Below are 6287 nucleotides of genomic sequence, written 5' to 3'. Positions count from 1 at the left end.
AGATTTTTGCTCAGGTCCCTCAATTTCAGCCAGAAAATACCTGAAATCACAGAAAAACACACAAACTCATAGTAAAGTCCAGAAAAGTGAATTTTAACTAAAAACTAATAAAAATATACTAAAAACTAACTAGATCGTACCAAAAACATACTAAAAACAATGCCAAAAAGCGTAGAAATTATCCGCTCATCAATATTCTACAAAGAATCCAAGACGCATTAATCTGAAGTATTCACCGTCCGATTATAAGGCGACAGGTCGGCAGAAAGTGAAAAACAATTTCACTGCGCGACCACGATAAAGATAAATAATCCGATAAAGGTGAAAACGCGATTCACCCAAAGGACGATCTAAAGATGCCAACCACTTTTTACAAATCGGCAAAGATGAACACAGAATAATGTAAGAAGTTATCGAAAGTGATCTAAAAAGAACCTGACGAGGTCTTACGAATCGCTAAAATAATAACTTAAGGACTGGTCGAACAAACCAAGTCAACCCAAGTTATAAGTAAACCCTGGAAAGAGGTCTGGCCAACCCTATTAAAGAGGATTACTTTAACTTAGAAGGGCCTGACTAACAAAGTCAGCCCAAAACAAAAACTTATACAAGTAGTCCCTGAAAGAGATCTGACAAAGATCCAAGAAAGAGGACTACCAAAAATAACTTAAAGGAGACCGACATAACAAAGTCGGACTCCTATCACTAAAAAGTTATACAAGTAGTCCCTGAAAGAGATCTGACAAAGATCCAAGAAAGAGGACTACAAAAAATAACTTAAAGGAGACCGACATAACCAAGTCGGACTTCTATCACTAAAAAGTTATACAAGTAGTCCCTGAAAGAGATCTAACAAAGATCCAAGAAAGAGGACTACAAAAAATAACTTAAAGGAGACTGACATAACCAAGTCAGACTCCTATCACTAAAAAGTTATACAAGTAGTCCCTGAAAGAGATCTGACAAAGATCCAAGAAAGAGGACTACAAAAAATAACTTAAAGGAGACCAACATAACCAAGTCGGACTCCTACCACTAAAAAGTTATCAAAGTAATCCCTAAAAGAGACCTGACAAAGGTCCAAGAAAGAGGATTACAAAAAAATAACTAAAAGGAGACCGACATAACCATGTCGGACTCCTACTACAAATAAAGTTATAAAGGTAATCCCCGAAAGAGACCTGACAAATGTCCAAGAAAGAGGATTACAGAAATAACTTAAAGGGGGACCAGCGCAAAAGAACCACCAAGAAACAAGTTGGACCCATAAGTCACAACCTCAAAGGATCCAAGCTACAAACAATAAAACAGAGCAATCCGAGGAGGTCGAGATGTAAGATTTCAAACAGTAGAAAACTGAAAAGATGCCAAGTCAAAAAACTACCTCTATTACTCCACAAAGTTATAAGGCCCCGTAAGGCCACCAAAACCTACCATGAAGGGATAGCGAGCTACCTTTTGTTTTTCAAAATAAAAGTTGCTAAACAAGTAACTAGTAAATATCAGCAATTAAACAAACAAAGTTTTAAAAGGCCCACAAGCCGGGCCAACTACATAAACATCTAGGAAGAGATCAGCAAGCATCAGGAGCCTTCTTGGCATCATCAGGACAAGGAGAAGGAGGACGAGTCTGAATAGGCACGGCATCTATAGTTCCATCCTCCTGGTTCAGAACCTGGCAATCTGAATCAGGTGCAACCGGAGGAACAGAAGAGGTCGACACTTTGGCAGAGGACACAGGAGGAGGATCAGCATCATCATCACCATCGTCATCAGGGACAATTCTGCCATCCCTGACAACATTGTCCAGGCTGAAAGGGGTGAGATCGGCCTCGGGAGCAATGACCCGAACTTGCTCCTTCAAGTTCTTGTAAGCAGCAGTCACGCTGCCAACGAGATGACCCTGGAGCTCAGAATAATCTTCCCGGGCATTATTCAACTCCTCCCTCAGGCGCATCACCTCCCGATAAGTCGTAACGTAACTCTCCTTATGCATCAAGGCTGTGTCCTCGGCCAACCTCAAAGAAGCCGCCAGTGAAAGGGAACTCGCCTTCTCATTCTCTAGATCCTTCTCCAACTTGGTCACCATTAATTCAAGCTCCTCCTTCAGCCCCTTCATCCGGTCAAACTCCTGCTTTGCCTCCTCCATGAATGCCTTGGTAGCATGGAGAGGAAGATTTTGAGCAGTCCGATATATAGCAACCGCCATAAACGCCATATGTACGTGATTTCGGGCCATAAATTCCAAATGATGAAGGATGGACACATCGTCCATTGAGATGGTACCATAGGGACCGATTTGCTGATCTATAAACTCAATGGCATTGAAATCAGGGGCATTGAGGTCAAAGGGCTCAGCTGTCTTTTGCTTCTTACTTGGAGGGGCAGCAGATGGAGCGCTAGAAGTAGGATGAGGATCCACCAAGCGGACTCGAGGTGTTGGGATCACCTTCTTCATCTCGGGGAAACTCGGCACTGATGGCTTCTCGCGCACTTGGGAGGACCCCTCCCCAGCCGCCTTGGCAGCAATATTTCTGGCACCAGTCGCCTTCTGTGCCCTCTTAAAAGCTTTCATAGATTCGTTATTCTTCATTGCCTTCGCAAATAAAATAGAAAGTTACGCTACAAGTTGGACAAGTCGAAAAGATAGCTACAAGCAACAACAGATAATAAAAGAAACACAAGATACCCAGTTCAGTTTGAAGAAGAGAAGGATTGGTTAGAAATTTCTTTGTGTCAAGATGGGGAGGTTGACCCCAGTGTTCTTCCAAAACAGTAACAAAGGCTCGCTCAGCCTCATCCAACATTTCCCAAGAATACCTGGAGACCCTCACGTCTTTTTGCCATTCCAAGGGAAAGGCAGGCTCATCATTTTCATCCAGAAAAAAGGGCCGAATTCCTTCAACAGTTTGGACCTTGAAAAAGTAGTTTTTAAAATCACGGAATGACTCGTCAAACATGGAAAAGACCTTCTTTCCCTGGGTAGAACGAAAGGAGACCCAAGCTGACTTCTTTTTCACCACTCCGGGCTTAGTCAAGACAAATAAGTAGAAAAAGAGAGATTGGGAAGCAGGAATACCAAAACCATTGCACAACAATTGGAAAATTTTTATGAAACCCTAGGAATTGGGGTGAAGTTGAGAGGGGGCAACATTACAAGACCATAACAGGTCGGTTTCAAATTGAGTAAAATGAAGGGTAATACCCAGCTGACCAAAGAAAAAATCATAAGCATAAAAGAAAGGACGACCATCAACAACCCGAGTTGAAAAGCAGACTCTCTCATCAGAAGAGGGAGGGACAAGTTCATAATTCTTCTCATCACCAGACTTACTACAGACACTATGAAACTGCCTAAGCTGAGCACAAAACTCAGAATCAACCAGCGAGACACACATGAGAACCATGGCGTCCACCCAATCGGCCATACCCGCAGGAACCTGGGAAGGCATCTCTACAACGTTATTTCGGGAAGACATGAGGTCAACTAAATCCTACAAAAAGAAGAGAAGAATGGATTACTTAAAAACATCCTGGACGAGGAGCAAAACATCTCGACAAACAGAAAGGGAAAACCCCAAGACTCAAGATAAGAAAGTTTGGGGGCATCCCTTGGAGGCAGTAAGCAGGCAAGGTTTTCAAGTTATTTCTACAGCCTACATCCCGGCACTCATCAAAAAGAAAATAAAATCCCGAAAGAATCAAAAGAAGCAAAAAACGCAAAAACACCACCCTTCTACAGTTTATCAGAAAAAGTATCACTCCTACAGTTTATCAGTGAAAAACACTACTGCTACAGTTTATCAGAACACCAAAAGGACTAAGAAAAAAACAGCAAAGGCGCAAAATTTTTTGAAATCAAGTAAAAAATCATCAACAAAATCACAGATAGAAATGGCGGCAACATGCAAAAAAAAGATTCAAGCAAACAAAGAAGAGATTCGCACCAAAAAAGGGGAAAAATCCAGAGCATGCAACAAGTCAAGCATGATAAAAACAGAAAGATCCAAACTTTCTCCAAAAATCAAAAGGAAAACTCCATCGCAAAGTCAAAAATAAACGAGGAAACACGAAATATGACTAACCTGGAGACGAAAGAAACTTCGAAGAAAAGAATGGAAGCGCAGAAACAAAGGCTGCCCAGAAAATTGCCAAGTGACGCCGCAACGCAAGAAAGCAGACGCACAAACGAAAGACAGAGAGCAGATGAGAGAAATAGAAAATGGGAGAGTAAAGGGAGAAGTTACGAAATGAAGAATGAAAACCATTTTTGATCGAGAAAAATCAAAATAAAGCCAAGAGAGAATGGGGGCAATTAATGCCAATTAAATGCGGATGTTAAAACCGCTTGCGTTCCCAAAAAAGTGCTAATACAAAAGTGCGCGCTTTTAGAGGAAAACGTTCTACATTCAAGAATCTACAAAAGAAGAAATTGACAAAATGCTTGAACTCGGTTTCACTAAAAGAAGGACTGACGTCAAAAGACTCGACCTCAAACAAGAAAACCGAGCTCAAGCAGGGGCACTGTTCATACCCTGGGTCGAGCTGACCGACCCGGGATGTTTAGCGACAAGGCGACTGACCTCTTCAGGTCAGACTATCTGACCTCTTCTCAAAAGAGCTCGGCCAAATCGATAGGAAAGCCCAATAAAGGGCCCAAATAGAGGAACACGACCCAAATCCAGAGGCAATCCCAGCCTACAGAGATAAAGGCGATTCCGTTGAAGATAAGCTGACCTCACCTAAAGATAAGATAAGATAAGATAACTAACTTATCTTATCTAGAAAGGTCACTTCTCACCATTATAAATACACTGGAGCACCCAGGTATAACTCATACTCTGATTCTACTCAATACCTGCTTAATACCCTTGCTAACTTAAGCATCGGAGTCCCTTGCAGGTACCCGCACCCTCCGGGGTCAAAGGAATCAGCACCACCAACAAGTCGGACACAACAGCTCCGGCCGTCTCCCACCAGCCGGACACGTTAGCACCGACCAGTACAGAAGATCTCATCCGAGATCGACCTCCAGTTTCAAGTAACCCTCAGAACAGAAATACTTATGCAATTCGTTGGTGGAAATTTCAGATAAGCGTATGAAGATGCTTTGTTCCCTCTGAGCCTTTGCTTTCCTATTGCCTTCATCCAATCATTCATACTCCTTTCCATGGCAAGTTGTATGTAGGTGGATCACCGTTGTCAATGACTACCATCCATCCTCTCAGTGAAAATGGTCCTCTACGGTTTCCTGCATGGCTAATCAGCTGTCGGTTCTCGATCGTGTCGGAATAAGATCCATTGATCCTTTTGCGCACTGTCACTGCATCCCACAGTCACGAGTTTGAAGCGCGTCACAGTCATTCCATCCCAGATCCAACTCGGAATACTACAGATAAGGTTTAGACTTTCTGGATCTCAAGAATGCTACCCATTTGATTCTAGCTTATACCACAAAGACTCTAATTGCACGGAATGGAAGCTCTGTTGTCAGGAGAGGCAACCATGCGTTGTGGACCAGGAGGCCAAGAGATACATACTCAAGCTCTCGCCGATAGAACGGAGGTGGTTGTCAGGCACACGTTCACAGGGGAGGATGATGATAAGTGTCATGGATCATCACATCAATCAGGTTAAAGTATGAGTGAATATCTTAGAATAAGAATAAGCTTGAATTAAATAGAAAATAGTAGTAATTGCATTAATTCATGAGGAACAGCAGAGCTCCACACCTTAATCTATGATGTGTAGAAACTCCACCGTTGAAAATACATAAGAACAAGGTCTTCGGCCATGCCTCCCAATAACATGAAACAAACGAAACAGGGTTCGAAGACCTGATCCCAAGATCAAAGATGATCAAAATATTATCAAAGGATCATCAAAGGATCATAATACAATAGTAAAAGGTCCTATTTATAGAGAACTAGTAACCTAGGGTTTACAGAAATAAGTAAATGATGCAAAAATCCACTTTCGGGGCCCACTTGGTGTGTGCTTGGGCTGAGCATTGAAGCTTTCACGTGCATAGGCTTTTCTTGGAGTTAAACACTGGCTCTGGTGCCAGTTTGGACGTTTAACTCCAATTCTGGTGCCAGTTTGGGCGTTTTACGCCAGAATTTTTATGCTGACTTGGAACGCCAGTTTGGGCCATCAAATCTCGGGCAAAGTATGAACTATTATTCATTGCTGGAAAGCCCAAGATGTCTACTTTCCAACGCATTTAAGAGCGCTCCAATTGGGCTTCTATAGCTCCAGAAAGTCCATTTCAAGTGCAGGGAGGTCAG

The sequence above is a fragment of the Arachis hypogaea genome, chromosome 1 (genome assembly GCF_003086295.3).
Source record: "Arachis hypogaea cultivar Tifrunner chromosome 1, arahy.Tifrunner.gnm2.J5K5, whole genome shotgun sequence".
NCBI classification, from domain to species: domain Eukaryota; kingdom Viridiplantae; phylum Streptophyta; class Magnoliopsida; order Fabales; family Fabaceae; genus Arachis; species Arachis hypogaea.
This window is presented reverse-complemented; position numbering follows the sequence as displayed.